Genomic DNA, 18,135 nt, shown 5'->3' on the forward strand with positions numbered 1-18,135 from the left:
CTTTTTACCAAAAATTACAAAAATATTCATCAAAATTAGAGAATTAAAGATATCATCATGAAATGAACAAATCTGAGAGAGGTCCACATGTAGTACCTATATATGTAATATCAAAGCAATTGGACTTGCGGTTTTCAACAAGAAGTCGAAAATATCACTTTTTACCAAAAATTACAAAAATATTCACCGAAATTAGAGAATTAAAGATATCATTACAAAATGAACAAATCTGAGAGAGGTCCACATGTAGTACCTATATATGTAATATCAAAGCAATTGGACTTGCGGTTTTCAACAAGAAGTCGAAAATATCACTTTTTACCAAAAATTACAAAAATATTCACCAAAATTAGAGAATTAAAGATATCATTACAAAATGAACAAATCTGAGAGAGGTCCACATGTAGTACCTATATATGTAATATCAAAGCAATTGGACTTGCGGTTTTCAACAAGAGGTCGAAAATATCACTTTTTACCAAAAATTACAAAAATATTCACCAAAATTAGAGAATTGAAGATATCATTACAAAATGAACAAATCTGAGAGAGGTCGACATGTAGTACCTATATATGTAAATATCAAAGCAATTGGACTTGCGGTTTTCAACAAGAAGTCGAAAATATCACTTTTTACCAAAAATGACAAAAATATTCACCAAAATTAGAGAATTAAAGATATCATTACAAAATGAACAAATCTGAGAGAGGTCCACATGTAGTACCTATATATGTAATATCAAAGCAATTGCACTTGCGGTTTTCAACAAGAAGTCGAAAATATCACTTTTTACTAAAAATGACAAAAATATTCACCAAAATTAGAGAATTGAAGATATCATCATGAAATGAACAAATCTGAGAGAGGTCTACCCAAGGTACATATACACCAAGTATCAAAGCATTCAGGCTTGTAGTTTTCAAGAAGAAGTCGAAAAAGTAAAACATTGACACGGACGACGACGGACGACGACGACGGACAATCACTCATATGATAAGCTCCGCTCGACAAAGTCGACAGCGGAGCTAAAAAAAAAATGTGTGTTACATTGTATTTGATATTATTATTAATCATTGAAATTACTGTAAAATCTGTAAAATATTGTGACCATATTCACTGTCTTTCAAATTAACTAATTTTAAAGTGAAAGAGAGTTCTGTTGTTATTTTACATGTTCACCTATCAGAAAAAATATTGAAATTAAAACCCAGTGAATAATTAATGCATTTTACAAACTTTTACTTGCATTGTTTTGTTTTATTTCATGGAGAATATATGATAAACTTTGTTAATCATATAGGGCCTGAACCTACCATCATATACCCGGTATAACACCCACACAATATATTTCAATTGGAGATATCTAAATCAGATCAAATTAAAGTTTTAGCAAACAGCTGTGTCTTACTTATAACCAGTACATGTCAATGTTATGTAATTGCCTTTTTCCCCTAGTAAGGGAAAAAAAATGGATTTTCTGAAAAAAAGTTTATGTCAGCTTGGAGAGTTTCTTTTCGCCACAGATTACAAAAATGCAAGGAAATATAAATTTCACAGAAAAAAAAAGGGGGCATCACTGAACCACTGAAATGAAAGACATGTTTTCCCTGTGTTGTGTAATAGGGGAGGTAGGGAGACAAAATTCTCAGACATCATACATAGTGCAAAGTTCTTTCCAGCTGCATGCCAAATATGGTGGATAATTTGCATATTATTATCTCACTTACATATTTATATTGTAATATAATATAATATGAATAATGACACCATCTTAGACAAATTGAGTGTTAGTGTTGTCTAAGGCAACATAAAGTCATTTATAGACAGTGCTATAGATCATCTTTGAAAATTGCATAAATAACTATTTCTCATTTTTAACATTTTTTTAATGATGTACAAAGTAAAAACTTTAACAGGATACCCCCCCCCCTCGCCTTAAAAAAAAACACTCATGGGAGTCTCTGTGTATCAAGAATCAAGAAACAAAATAATAACAATCCTAGGAAAAAATAGTTTGAAATAACAAAACAATAAACATGCCATACTTAGGTCTGTACATTCAAGTAAACACATTTTTTTTCATTCCATAAAGTAGCTATACATGTTTAAATCAATTTTCGGTCTCAAAAAAGCCCATGAAAAAAAAGACAGTGATAATGAACTTTATTTTCCCTTTTTTGGGGGGAATTTGTTTTGCATGAAACTAAATTTCATATGAATATCTAGTAAAATATTTATGAATATTAATGATGCTACAAAAAATAAAAACTGAACATGCCTAGACAATATTTTGTATATATTTCCATTACTGGAAACACAGAATTTGTTTTTTCCCCAGTTTAATTGTAAATGGTAATAAGTTTTCAGGCAAGCAAGCAAATAACCTATTAGTAACTAAATCTAATAATAAGTAGAAATATCCTAACTTTATTGCCCTTCATAAACGTTGCCATGATTAGCATATCTACATCAATAATTCAATACGCTGCTTTATCAACATCGTTTCTCTCAAACATTTTAGCTACATTTTTGTGCAACATTTCAGTGCATGTTGCAATGATTGACAGGCTCAATAATATTCAACCAACCAACGGCAAGGTCAAAATTGTAGTTATTTTTTTTATAAACAAACAGACTGTATGCAAGTCTATGATTAATCATTAATGTACTATATTATATATTAATAACTCGCATTATGGGAGATAAATCTATCATTTGCATAATGAGATGAGAAGATAAATAATTGCACATCAATATCACACACTAATATACTCCATTAGAAACACACATACACTGAAAAATATAACACTGGATCATTAAAATATAAATTATTTTGACCATACACACACACACTTCTGTTCTTTGAATATGTGCATACACTACTAATACAATGTAGTATACATATATAACCAAGCTCAAATTATATGTGAATAAAATTAAATATTGAAAATTTCACTGGGATCATAAAGGCACATAGTGCAGCAACTATCATCCTCATGAATTCCATAAAATAATTGCAAAAATTCAATGAAAATGAAACAAAAAAAAACAAAAAACAGTTAATAAAAAGTAAGTACCGGTACATGTACATGCTACAGCCAAAGGTAAATACATGCACATCAGATGTCCTTTATTATATAATTTCATATAATTATATATTCATGAATTACCAACTCTGAAATTACCTTTGCTCATTCTGAAACATACTTGTCAATGTCATCACAAAAGTCAGTGATGCGAACTGTGAAATGCACTCAGGAATACTTTATATAACTCACGGGAGAAACATTAGTGACTAATTTCCTCTGCGCTGACTTAGCACATTCAAATTTCAGTATTAACATTTGTTTACATATTTTTTAGAAAAATGTTGTGTTCTTTAATAAATGCAATTTTGATGAAAATATTATTACTAACATTTTGTAATGATTGAAATTTTTCACTTCACAATTGAACACAAAAATGACAGAGAAAATAGTTCTTTTATTAGAAACAAAGAAAGTTGACAAAGAAGAAACTGTGTTTATGTGTTTTATGCAGGTTTTACAGTACCTGGAGCAGAGCAGTATAGTGAAAAATGACAATGCAAGTATAAAAGTACAATATGAATTGTGATATTAAAATGATTGCTGTGGATTGTTTTGTCAATAGTTTTTCAGTCATTTGTGTTCTTGTGTTAAGTGTTCTTGGACTTTTTTAAACTTTCAATCTACATGTATGTTACTTTCAACCAATGATCTGCAGCGTTTTACACATTAGCACAATTACACAGAATTGATGATGTGTCAATTTAATGGTTGGATTGACAATCTAAATTATGAAATATAATTACCAACCAATTTATTTATGTTCTGCATTATTAATTATAAGTAATATAATATAAATAAATTATATTTTGACATCCTACTAGGTTTTGTACAACAGTACATAGGATGTGACAGACATGTAAATATGAACTCCTACGCAGCAAATATTATTGACATTATTGTAATATGATTATAAAACAAATATTGAAATATTATCAAATTGAAAAGTCACAGCAGGACATAATACTGCAGTAATCCGATACTGTGCGTATCCTGTCTGAATATTTAAATCAACTTTGAAGTAATAATAACTTAACTTTTTCACCACCAGTTCCCTCTTTTCATCACATATTCACAAAATAGTCCATGTATAGTCTGCCCTTTCCTTCAGAAGATTAGGACAAAAATAGCAAATTTTTTGACTGAAAATTGACTCAATTTTTTCTGTTGGCTCCAAAATTAGGGTTCATTTCCATAATATAAAAAAAAAGTGAAGAAAGATTTTGATGAGTAAGTCTGGTTAGCATGAATGGTTTATGGAAATTATAAGGACAACAAGAATTATTGTCATGTTAATATTTACTTCATGTAAATTCAAATCATTTATTTCTTGCCAGGAATTCCTAAACAATCACTGAAATTATTTGAATTGTATGAACAATATTATTAAAGTACCTATAAGTACATATCTACAACGTTAACACTGCAAAAGCCACTTTCCCTATTTTCTCATTTATTAAAAAACAGATAACACGTATATCCAAAATCCATTACAATTGTTTTGGCATGAACTCATAGAAATAGAGCAGGTTTTTATATTGTTAGAATGAAATTTGTCAAGACATTAAAAGTTATTTGCTAAGCTTGGACAGCCTATTCCATATTCTACGGCTGGTTATAATTCTGTTCCTGAGATACACCTTTTCTATAAAGTCATGCCATCTTGGACGAACCAATAGTATTATGTAAATAGGTGACACTAAGATCATCCAAAGAATTGATAATGTTTTGATCTGTAATTGTTCATCAATAAAGATTACCGGTAGGTTATTGAGAGATTTTACTATATTTTGGACGATGAAAGACTTGACAACCAAACACTGTGGTCGATTTGAATGGCAATAACTTTACAAATGTACCAGTACTACTGCATTTTGGCATCACAGAAGCGGGCCCGACATATAGGAATGCCGCAGTGCTCTAGATTATCAAGTTCAAGCAGGTCAACAAGTCAATATGCAGTGGAAGACAAATAAATTGTGAATACAACAAGCATTCTGAAAATTATGTGTACATCACATGCATGAATGCAAATGTTGAATTGATCTAAAAATAAAGATTTTAACAGCTTAATAATTTCTTATGAAATGGGGCATTTATACTGCTGCTAATCCCCCCATTGCTGTTAATGTGGGTGAAAAGTTTGCCCAAAGAAAAGGGATAAATCCCTGCCTCAACTACTAACAATGCACAAAAAATGAACACTGAGAGGAACTTAAAAGCAAAACAATTCACCTAAATACCTATCTCAATTTACCTGTCATCTAAACACCATAAGCCAGAGAAAATGGTCTACCGGGGGGTACTTAAACTACAGACATAAACAATTTTGTTATGCTCTTCTAGAATTTGTTGGTAAATAAATGTGTGTGAGATTTTCTTTAAACTAGTCACAGGTTCTGTAGTGGTTTTTACATTGGAAACAGGGAGTCAACATTTTACTTAGGTTGTACACTGAAATAGATTTGACTCACACCTCAGGGAAGTGAACACAGATTCAATTGGCAGGCCACTGGCAAAGATTCATTCACTAATGGATGTGACTTTGAGGAATCTTGGTTGAGGTCAGAATGAGCTTCTATTAAACCTGACCTAGCTGATACTGGAATGGAAAACTAAGTTGATATTATTCATAGGAAATGGTTACTTAGTCACTAAACATGTTTTCGAGACCACATAGAAATTGTATTCACTAAATGAAATCTAATTAATCGATAAAATAATTATACTAAAATATATAGTTTCCTACATTTGTATTTTATATACTAAACTCATTACTTATACTGACATCTAATAATAACTAATAACTGATATATAAGTACATGGTATTTATGATGAATATATGTTAATTAATTACCAGTATATCCTAAGTCTTATATGACAATATTTGAGATGTAGGGGGGGGGGGGGTTCTTTCATCCATCACAATTCAAATATGGAACACACACGATTATGATCACAACAATAACATGTTGTATTTCATTGTTTATATATAATTAACACTAAGTATACAAATGCATGCTTGTATGGTTTCTATAAACAACTCTATTGTGTTCTCATTTCCAGGTCAACAGTCAACAACATTGACATTGGTTTCTGACACTGACAGCTGACTTGTTAGCAGATGGCATATAGGCAGTTACATCTATTTGGACAGACATAGTGGACTTAATTTTATGACTTCACTGAATGAAGGCCAGTTTGTCTCTGCAGTGACTGACTGACCGCATGACCTTGTGGTACCTACCTACAAATGGACTTTAATCACTACTGCAGGATACTAAACAGGAATTGCATTCGCCATTCCGTGTAGTGACTTTTAGAATGAAAATGCGATGTAAATATGATTACATTCTTTGCATCAAAGTAAATACAGACAAGGCCACAGCTTGTCCCCAAATATCATGGATCCCTACTACTAGTAATATTGAATGCGTAGAAAACCTACCTTGATATGAACAGCACACAAATCAGCAGCATTTCGCTCTAAGCATGCAAAATGTGTGAAAACATGTCGGGAGAATAATTGTGTGGCTTTGGTTGATTACGTTTTACTAGCCGGTCCCCTCGGTCCTCTACGTCACAACAATCAGTCAGGTGTAACAACACAAGCATTATAGATATAAACTAAGGCAGTAACTGTAACAACTACATCAAAAACAACTCAATGACCCGGTGTATGCCAAACAACTTATATGGGAATGGAATTACATACCACTGTCTAAAGCCTGCTAACTAATATAGACATCTATGGAAGGGATAGCATTACAGTGACCACCAAGTGAAATTGAATTCTAATCACAACAAATACTGAGCACTATTTAGTTTTCAAACATTAGCCCTGTATGAAACATGAACAAGTCCAAACACACACCAATTGTTACACCATATACTTCACTGAACTTTAAAACAACTAATATAAGCACCAGGGATGGTTCTCTAACTTTCCTAAATAAATGGGTCAAGTTAATGATCAAAGTCAAGATTACACACTGTAATTAATGTATTTATACCACACACATAGACACCAAAGATTATAATTCTGTTCATATGGTCATTTCACAATGTCTTACTACAGAATACTCTAGAACCATTTAATTTCACTATTTCACAAGTTCATGAACTTGGCATCAAAACAATTCTATTGTTATTCTACAAGTTTACATGGATTTAAATTAGCAAATTTAACTTACAAATGAAAGCAGTGAAATTAAAAACCAGCTGATCTTTAAATATCTGAGTAGGATTTTTACAGAAAAGTGTCAAAAGTCTAAGTAAACTGTATATGCACACCCCCCCAAATAGCAAATACAATTGAAAAGTCCGTGCAATAGTATAAGGAGCCAACCATTCGATAAATTGGGGGGGGGGGGTTAAAATAGGGAAAAAATCGCATGAAACTGCCTTCTTCAAAGAAAGATGTGAGCAGGGAGAACACTGTATAATAAAAAAAATGCATTCAAAACAGCAGAGAAATGTAGTGTTTTCAGTTGCCCATTTATTCAATGGTGACCCCTTAAAACAAGAAAAGCTCAGGATACAAGTTACATTATACGAGTACCACAAATAATAAAACTAAAAACCTATTTACCTGATTACTTCAAAGTTCAATGGAGTACAACTTTCCCGCAGTGATTGTTATTACGTGCAGCTGCTTTATAACTTCTAAGTCCCAGTGTGTTAATTCATCTAAATAGTGGACTGGATCACTAGTGTGGAATACAGAAAATGTTTGTAGAATAAATACAAGTATTAAGAAATGAGTGAATCATAGAGACGAGAATAGAATGAATCATTCTGCATGGTTACGATGTATGTACACAATAACACACAGTGATCAGTAAGTCAATGCCAAGGGCAATCAAGTGTACTGAATAAGTAGAAAACAGATTAGATCAATTCTAGACCACTTCCTGTCTTCGCTAATAATTAATTTCGGAGAGGAAGCAATCACACCACCTGCATTTGACATATGCTTGTAGTTATTATACAGTTATCCTACTTTTTTCAGGCCCACTCACACACTATATAGAGAAGCAGATATTACCGGTAATTAATCTCCATCAAACCATTGCCCTACATGCAAGATATTATGGTTGTCATTGTAGGGAAAATCAACAGTGTAAAAGACATACAACATACAACATACACTAGGGCTCATCATAAATTAGAGGTTAAACACTCATTTGCAGTATTCTGCCTAGTTCTCCTAATTGTAGAGTTACCATGGGAATTAATGCTTGAACTTTCAAGAAACAATAGAAAAAACATAGTTTGATAAGTTTTAATTGTCAGAAATTGCATATTATTATTATTATTATTATAGAATGAAGCCACCATTCTAATATATTGTATTCACCTGTACAACTGTACAAGGTTGAAAAATAAATCTGTTTGGAAACCTTCCAGGCTACTACATGTAAAAAGCCAACAGTCCCATAGCAATTGGGAGTCTGTCAGGTTTATGAGACACTTGGAATGATGTAAACACTATATACAAATAAATAAATGTCATATTGCTTGATTTATGTAGAACTGGTGAGTCAGTGTTCTCAGCAGGAATTAAATATGTAGATTGGAATTGTTCCATTAGTTTAAAAAGTATGAGACAATTACCCATCCATTTGGATGTATTTCTGTTCCCTTTATACCGGTAGTGGAGACAATGGACTCCAATGTTTATTATGTTTGAATTTCATGAATTGTAACTTCTCACATTTTTGTGATACAATGTGAGTAAAAAATCTGGGATAGAAAAATTAAACCATGAGACAAATGTCATATGTCTGGTAAGAACACTGTAGTGTCATTACTTTGTAAATAAATAGCAGTCCAGTTTGACCAGTAAAAGTTGGAATAAAGTCGCCCCAGGACAAGAGTTCAAAATTCATTCACCCTTGGCTAATGATAATTTCAAGCCTTGATTTAATCTTATTTCATTGCAATTTGCTAAAAATATAATTCCTACATAGACATATTATAAAAATATGATTGACATATGACTAGAAATCAAAAGTATACAAGTCAAGTGCTTCAGAGTACATTGGATACACTAATGTTATTGTGTAGTGACATACTTTGTATTGATTAACAATGGATGTACTTTACAATCAGTGTACTGTGAAAAAAAAATTTTTTCGCTATTTTCACTGAAGGACTGATTCAGTGAAAATAAAATCCAGCGGTATACCTTTTTTCCTATATTTCACATTCAACTAGTCAGAAATCAGTGAAAATAAATTCCATACAAAACACCAAAAATGTCTTCTCAGTGAAAGTTAATTCTAGTTAAAATAAAGTATTTTACAGTATATGGAAACCATATATTGAACACAAGGCCATGTGAAAGTGGAGCTTTTACGGTATATACATGTACAATGTAAATATGTGACATATTAAACTGACAATTAAACCAAAACAAGCTTTATTGCTGATGTGTGTCTTTAAATAAGTTGCTGATAGCAGTTCCAATCACAGTCAAATACTATTATACAAAGTCATGTAATTCCTGCGTACTGTATTTGTCCTATTAGAAGTGCATTTCCAATAGAAACACATATAAACGATTGCCTGTACATGTATTGGATCATGACTTATTGTGTCTATAACACACTTTCATCATTTACGTAGAAGCACAGCACTCTTATAGAAAATACAGTATCAATAGTACCATATATAAGAATATTATACATTGTTCTTTAAAATAATTTATTTTCGCTTTGAATTAATTTTTGCTATTTTTAAGTTGCTGAAAGAATAATTCAGTGAAATTATAAATCTAGCGAATATATCTTTTTGTCAAAAATCTGTGAAAATAAATTACATACGAAACACCCAAAAAGTCTTTTCAGGAAAAATTAGTTCCAGCTAAAATAAAGTATTTTACAGTAATACACTTACATACAGTTTCACATTGCTATGTTTCTTGCACTGCTGATCAGATTTGCATACAAAGGTTAATAACTGCTGTGATTTCCAGAGTTGTGAATTCACTATAAGCTGGCTGATATGACATATAACTTTACAGTGCTGAGTATTGCCGGCACTCGGGTTTACTGACCGGGTCTAATCTATAAATGCAGGTTTTGCACTTTTACCTTAAACAATATGCACCACAAATAAAAAACAAGTTATTTATTAGGAACAAACAAGCATTGTTGTTAAACTGACAGCAACATACCTGGGAAGGCAGGTAACATATGCCGTCATTATATTTTATATATCCTTACATCTACGTCAACAGGTGGAGGATTTATTGATTAGGACACACTTCAGTAAGACCCTGCATAGTTTTGAAGTCACTGAATTTCCATACGTCCTGCATGAGCGCATAACAAATCAAAAAAATAAAAGGTGCAATGACCTCACTAGGGTCAGGCTAAGGCTTTTCATCAGGAGAGAATCACATGGCTCGAAAATCGCTGATTTGTCATATTCAATGAATGTTTTCGGTAAGTATAAATCTCTGGGATTGTCAACTGAAACTTTTTATTTAGGGTATAGAGCAGCGTGCCCTTTAAGCTGACATGCCAGACACAAATAGATTTGCTGTGTCTCAACTAAAGTTGTGCTAATTTACTAGCACATAATTGACGTAAGATAAAATTATACATTGATATAGTAATCTTCAAAACATATTTTTGTTTATGCCTCAATATTGAGTTACATAAGATTTAATTTTTAATTCATTTTGACTTGGGATTATTACAAAATCAGTTCTGTTAGAGGACATACTGATATACAGCCCTATATTATCGACAGTGTGCAACTACATGTAAGTAGCAAGTGTGCTATGTAAATTAAAATTCCATATTTACACTATTACTAATATAAGTCATATTTAAATGATCCAGCATACAATGCAATTTTTTTAGTTGCATTTCTAATAGAACAAATATGATATATGAATCATATCTATGTAAAACTGGTTAAAATGATCAGATAATATAATCAGATTGTGGCAACAGCTGAATCTGAAGACTGATTAAATTCTTAAAGCATCGAACATGTCCCCCCACCCCCCACCTAATTAATCAGATACCGTATGGTCTGATCAATTGCATTGTGTAATGAATGAGCTCTAATAGAGCATTACTGAGTGATGTTACAATCAGGGCATTGATAATGTGCTATAACCAATTACCAGTATTACTATGGCAACAGATGTTGAGGCAAAACATTTCCAATTTTTCCAAAAGGTTAACTATTTACATCCATAGTGTATGTACCCCAAATCAAGAAGCACTGTTTTAAAATACCAAGAAACAAAATGCTGGTTTATAAGTATACCATGGGTAATTGAAAATTTTGCCATGGTACTGTTACAAGGCATACCAAAACTAAGTATTGGTAAGCCACATCACTACATCAGTCTATTCCTTTCAGTGATTATGGCACACATGTGAATTACTACTCTGTTTATCCATGGATGGTGTTTAGTCAGTCAGTCAAAAATAAAGTAGGACATCACAGTAAAGTGAAATAAACCATATAGACCTACATGTAATTTGTCATACCGGTACATTTTGTTTTGAAGTGGTTTATATAATCAGGCAGGATTTGCAAGGGAACCCAGGCATTGATTAACTACATTTACCTGTCTCACCACCCTGAAAAAAACAAACACTTTAACAGGGTATAAAGAGAACCAGGGCATTTACATAATACAGAACAGCTTTCAAAGAAGCAAGGGAATTTACAGATGAAGATACTACAGCCTTCAATTCCACACATGTATACAAACACACCCAAGAACTTAAGTGTCAAACAAGTCAAAATATTTAATTTTTTTGTTATAACTAAAATGACCATAAGCTGATAAAATTATTGTATTTAGAATACATGGCAAGATGTAGTTTTACTGTTAATGTAGAGAATTTGTCTTAAACAAAATGGTCGCACTTATCATTCTTCATCACAAATCAAAGGCATGTGCATCAACTATCCATAATGGTTGAACCATTCAACATGTTTGAAAAAAAAAATCAACAAACACATGTCCAAGATCTGGTGCTGGACTTGTCAAAATACTCGATTTTGGTGAATTTTTACCACTAAAATTGCTGACAGTCGAACATCTTTGACCGAACCACAAAATCATCAAATGTAGATATGTATCGGTCTAGGTATTTGTGAGGTTGAAAAGAATTGGTCTTGGTCCCAGGGTGTCCAAGATACCGATCAGTTACTGAGAGTTGCACTAAACCATGACTCCCTGTTTCTTACCTCATTCAAATAGAACTAAAAATTCACTAAAATAGTCTATCAGAACAAGTACCGACTAAAAAAAAAATGTACAAAATGTACAAATACCAGTTGCCAATTTATCAAAAATAACACTAACCTTAGACAGCAACACTTTCTGGCAAATTAACATAAATATTTTTTTCTCCTGTAATTTTTTTTTCATTCCTTTTCCCTGTTTTATTGATTCATAATGCTTATTTTTTTCTGATTTTTATCAATAGTAGTGTAATAAATATTTTAATTACTTTTTAGGAATTTTAATTGTTTCAATAAACAAGATCAGGGTACATCGTACATGTGAATAAAACTTGGTTGACTTTGTACATGCACAACATTCTCAACATGGTTTGTAACTTATTCAACACTGCCATTATCGCAATGTAAACAGGACAGTAAAAACACTGCTTCCAAATACCGCTAGCGTACCACTTCAAACTATTTTCATTTCTTTTTGAAAAGAATGAATGTAAAACAGAAAGAAACCAAGAATGTGAAATGTAAATTAGAGCCTAACATTTATAGCCTAGCTTGTTCTATTCAGTTTCTTACTTGTATTGTCGTATGCTGATATCAAAATACACAGCACGTGCTCCATTGTCGATAATTCAATGTCTTTTATAGTTCACACTTTAGGCATGTCGATGCCTGGTGTACGTTGCAATGCAACAAAATAAAGCGTAAATTGATTGACAATGTGTTACCTCAGTGACTCAGTTGACAGAGACAACTGAAATCGTTTACTTTGTAATAGGTCAAATATCGGTGTCAATGAGATTCAGTCAAATTGTCCTTTTTTTCCCGTGGATCTTGGTCAAAGCGTCTGTTCATTTTGATACGAGGATGTCTATGCAAGCTCTGATAAAGCCATGGATACAGACAGTCATAAAACAAGCAATGCCATGAAGCAGAACTGCATGTATGGGTGAACAGGCTTTGTTGTCTGCCGAGCAGCACAGGTGGGAACTGAAAAAGACACACGTCAGTGATCACGCACAAAAAAAACGAAGATCTTATATGCCATCGGACTTGAATTCTACAGGTCACCTAACTATAACCTTAATCTTAAAACACTCATCGACAAATCTGATTTGGATAAAAAAATAATGAGACACAAGTACATGTACAGTACAGGCATAATTTACCTTTCAGCCTGGCTAATACCGGTAGATGGCTTTGCCTTTTCATAAAAACCTAATAAGTTTTAGTATGTCATTGTCATCAATAATTTACCTACGTGTATGTTACTAATATGAGACATATTTGGACAGATTACTGGTTTAAAGCTAGCTAAATGTTTAAAGTCCATTGTGAAGCACTCTGGGAATTATGGAGGTGTGTAATTTCCGATAGCTGGCTGTTAAAGTATATAAATAAACACAGAAAGTCTGGTTATAAACAGATGACAAAAAAGAGTGTACCGGTATTTACCGTCACTGTTACATGTGACTGACAATATTATTGAAAGGAAACTTTTAATTTGTTTTTCTCTGCCCCCCCCCCCAAATCTAACCACGCTTAATAAAAAACCATGATCTAACTAGGTTTTCAAGAAATCATTATGAAATTGACATACAATCAGTAGTATGATAGTCAGTTGTAAATTGGCTGGTTTTCAATCTCCTAACTACAATGTACCTATTAATAGTAGGTATTACATGTACGCTGATTAGAGACATTATGATTGCCTTCGATTGACGTCCATTGTATAGTCATAATTAAGTTATGCTTGAATGTACTGTAAGCATGGGCAACTAAATTTTCTAGTATTGGTAACCATTGAAACTAAACTGTGCATGTCTCAATAGTCAGCAAATGACAGACAAGTAGCACAACTCAAGAAAAAGATTTGTTAGCTAAATATAGCTGTATATACGGATAACCATTGAAACTTGTGATTTAAAACTTTCTATCCTAACTGATATTCCAAGATGATCTAAGATTGTTCTTTGTGGGTTACACAAGACATAATTAGTTATAAAACTTCTTTCAAAAGTTGTGATAAAAAGTTGGCTGCAAACTTTGGGCAGGTTAAAGCATAGACAGTATAGTACATGTACTACTGTACTGTCTATGGTTAAAGTTTCATTTAGACAGGAGCAAAGTGGTTACCAGGCATCGATCACATGTCTGCATTGAACAACACTAGCTTAGAGGCATGATAAGTTGGCTCAGAAACGTTTTGTATTGTGCATTATAATGACATTATAGTATTGGTAGTTGCATAGCACCAGACTCTCCAGGCAAAATCCCATGTTGATTAATTTGTATTACAACAATATCTAAATGCATATGTACTTTCTAAGAATAATGAAAAACATCAATAAAATTCAAATCAATTCTCCATGGATTACATAATGTTTTTTTGTACCTATGATTGCCTCTTATGCTCTATGATTGCTCTTATACAAGTCCCCAGTCCTGGTCCCTGGATCTAAAAAAACAAAAAAAGGGTCCGCAGAGGCATGGACTCTCTCTCTCTATTTGTAGTCACATTTGTACATCATAGTACATGCACATTTACCAGTGTTAAAGGCCAATATCATACTTCTAAATATGGAATAAAGCTTAAGTACAAATTAGACAAAGTACTGGCCAATTCAAAATTTAGTTACGAGTATGACCCTTCGGACATTGACCTATGTAATGTAGTCGGCACCATCAATGCAGATCCCCCTTCTCATGATTCACGACATGGCGTTAATTTTTATGTTGCCACTCAACCTCCACTTTGTACTTGTTTGACCAGAGACACTACAAAAAAAGTCTTTGGTTTGACGGACAATACATTTTTTTTAAAGACAACGCGCTCATTCCTTTGCGTCTATTATAAATTTTGTTTATGGGTAAACTCACAACCTGTTGAGTTGTATAAAAATAGTGTGAATAAACTACCTGTATGACAGGAAGTGGATACAGAACTCAATAATGCTGACAGGAAGCTAGTCACATGGTTAGTGCAATGACCACCAACTTCTCATCCATGTATGTATTTTGCAATGTATTAATTAATTATCAAGTTATGTCTATTTTATATTCAAACAATCATTGCATTCACCTATCATTTCAGTATAAGCTAAATAATCAAAGTAGAAAAGGTTCAAGCTGAATATGATCTGTTTTTAGGACCCAGACAGACATGGTTTCTTTCATGTTAGTACCGTATTATAGAATATTATACTTAGTACAGACCAACAAAATATGTTTGGTTTATTTATTAACACACAACATCCCCCGGAGGGGATGAAAAGGGTTACAAATCAGATATTAGTAAAAGAAAAATAACTACATAAAAAGTAAAGAAACAAAAAGCATAAAGAAAAAAAATAAAAGATAAAAATTTGAATACAAGGAATGTGTTACTGGCTTAGTTTATGTAGGTGCTGCTGTCTTGTATTAAAACAGTTTTTTAAATATTATGCTGAAGGTATTGACATTTTCTCGTCACTTAGTATATGATATGAATTTATTTTCATTACTAAATTTGTCAAAATTTGGTATACATTTATTAGCTACAATGTAAAGTTTTAATCTTATTTCATTGTAATGAGGACAATTTGTGACAAAATGTTGTTCATCTTCAGCATGGTCATTGTCGCACATATTGCAGACTCTGTCTTTAAATGTGCAAACCCCTCACTCAGACTAAGCACTCCATTCGATCATAACATTTGACAACGTACCATTGTATTTATATTCTCTAAGACAGACCGGAAACGGAAACGAGACAAAAACAAAAGATTTTTCAAGTTAGCGTGGGGGAAATAACGTTGCTAAGTAGTATCGTCAGGGAAAGCTATTGCTTAAGCTAGTCTGTGATTGGTTGCTGGCAATGTTTGGGGGATTTTGACCAGTGTGTGACGTAGGCTTGACTTGGAGAATGTAACATTTTCTATTACATTCATGACTATTTATTTACTCTGGTAAGTCATTTAATTCCGACATGACAAGCAATGTGAACTCAGTCGCTCTCAAGAAAAAAATAAACAGATGATTAACAAACCTTCCACAAGAAAATTGACAATTAAGAACAAAAATCATACCACGTGATGAGTTTGCATAATCAACCACCCCCAAAAAGTATTTTTTGTCCATGCCTGTACATCAGGATTTGAAAAGTTTAGCATTAATTAGCATATAATTAGCAGCATTTACTCATAATGTTCATGATAGTCATTAGACATTTTACATTTTACTTATCAATTTAATTATCACATTTGTAATCTGACCATTGACATCTCTTTATTGTTTTATTTTTTATTTTCAGTAAGCTCACTAAAAACTACAAATAAAATCTGACTTAATAATTCAAACCAATGTGGCCAATTGATCTCACAGAACTACATTGAAGCATTTTATCCTTCAATGTCCTTCCTTTAAAAGTGAAAGGAAAAGACTTTTTGAAGATTATGATCTCAAGTCTAATTTACCAGACGATATTTTTCTTGAGGTAATGAAAAATGCAAAGGCCCTTTCACTATACTATTTATAAATCCCCTGTTTAAAAGTTGTGAAAATATCACCATGAACGAAAGACAACCCAGCCACCAGTATTGCAACATAACTCACTGTTTTGCTAACAAAAATAATTGTGAAAGATATTGATACAAATGTAACAGCTTGTCATTACAAAAAATTATATTTTAATTATCAATATTGCTATTTTGTTTGCAAAACAGTGAGTTACATTGATGGTTGTTTTGCTTTTGCATTCAAGTACATGTATCAGCAGAAAGTATTTCTTTTGTACCCCAACCCCTAATCCTAACTTTAACCCTCACGTCAAGCCCCCCCCAATTCAATTGTATATGCCCCTCCATAGGAGGAACATATACATGATTTGTTAACTTTCATTATGGTGCAATAAATGAAATTATTATTATTATTAATATCATTAATAATATTATTAGTATTATTATTATACAATTAAATGGCGGCGCTAGAGAGTAGGGTTAGTATTGGGACGGGGTATATCCGAACAGAGCCCAGACTACTAAAAGATTAGTGTAGTAGTAACACAACATGCATTTATAGTGTAGTAGCATTAGTGGTCAGAGATTGAACAGTTGGTCACATGCCACAGTGACAGCACAACAACACAAGGAAACACATGCATGTCGAAATTTCAGGCTTGTTTACATACGTTCACGATCGGATTAATCCGCAAACACATAAACATTGCTGCTCGGTATTCGTCAGAATAGAAAATAGATGCTGAATGAACAAATAGATTAGCTTCGTTTACCGCCTGTGATTGTACCAACACATGATCGGACATTGGAATCGTACTGCATAGATACATGTAAATATCATCACAATTATTATCGTGTTCTAAAAATACGGTGTATGTATGTATTCAAATCTTACCTGAACTGAGATGTCCGTTAGTTTCTTGTGAAGTGGGTTGTACTGGGTGCAACGACAGTTTTGTTTACGATGTTGCAACGAGACAGTAACGTTATGCGTCGAAGCCGGAAATAAAACTGAATGAAATGTATTCGTAATTTGCATACAAAATGGCCTCCCAAGAAATACTATTATGGGATAGAGGGTGAACGACTGTATTATCATCAATAACTGGTTTCATTTTATTGAAATGTTATTTTAATTTCTCATTGTTTATTGCCACACAAGTTAAATGTCACATCTAAACCAAAATACACATCACACAAGTATGTATACATTTAAATTCGAGTATCATGCTCTGAACGTTCGTCTATACACAAATCATGGGAGCAGCCATTTTGAATAATTAAAGACCGCTGGACTATTTGTAACGTTCCGCATATTTAAATTATTTTTGGG

General features: G+C 32.6%; 1 protein-coding gene across 2 annotated transcripts in view; it reads right to left on the minus strand.

Moving 5' to 3' along the window:
* The window catches only part of LOC102802700 (uncharacterized), a 35,318-nt gene extending 17,519 nt beyond the window's left edge, over positions 1–17,799 (minus strand). Inside the window, exons 1-2 of one of the 2 annotated variants that reach the window (XM_085495340.1) lie at positions 17,698–17,799; positions 7,679–7,796 (exon numbers count right to left, since the gene is read on the minus strand). The gene's annotated coding sequence lies outside the window, so the exon portion shown is untranslated. Of the gene's footprint in view, positions 1–7,678; positions 7,797–9,987; positions 10,147–17,697 lie in introns of those variants that run through there. The other variant, XM_085495341.1, reaches the window with a different exon arrangement.
* Positions 17,800–18,135: the final 336 nt, after the last annotated feature.

This window comes from Saccoglossus kowalevskii, chromosome 21 (genome assembly GCF_978046115.1).
Source record: "Saccoglossus kowalevskii chromosome 21, keSacKowa6.1, whole genome shotgun sequence".
In the NCBI taxonomy this organism is placed as follows: domain Eukaryota; kingdom Metazoa; phylum Hemichordata; class Enteropneusta; family Harrimaniidae; genus Saccoglossus; species Saccoglossus kowalevskii.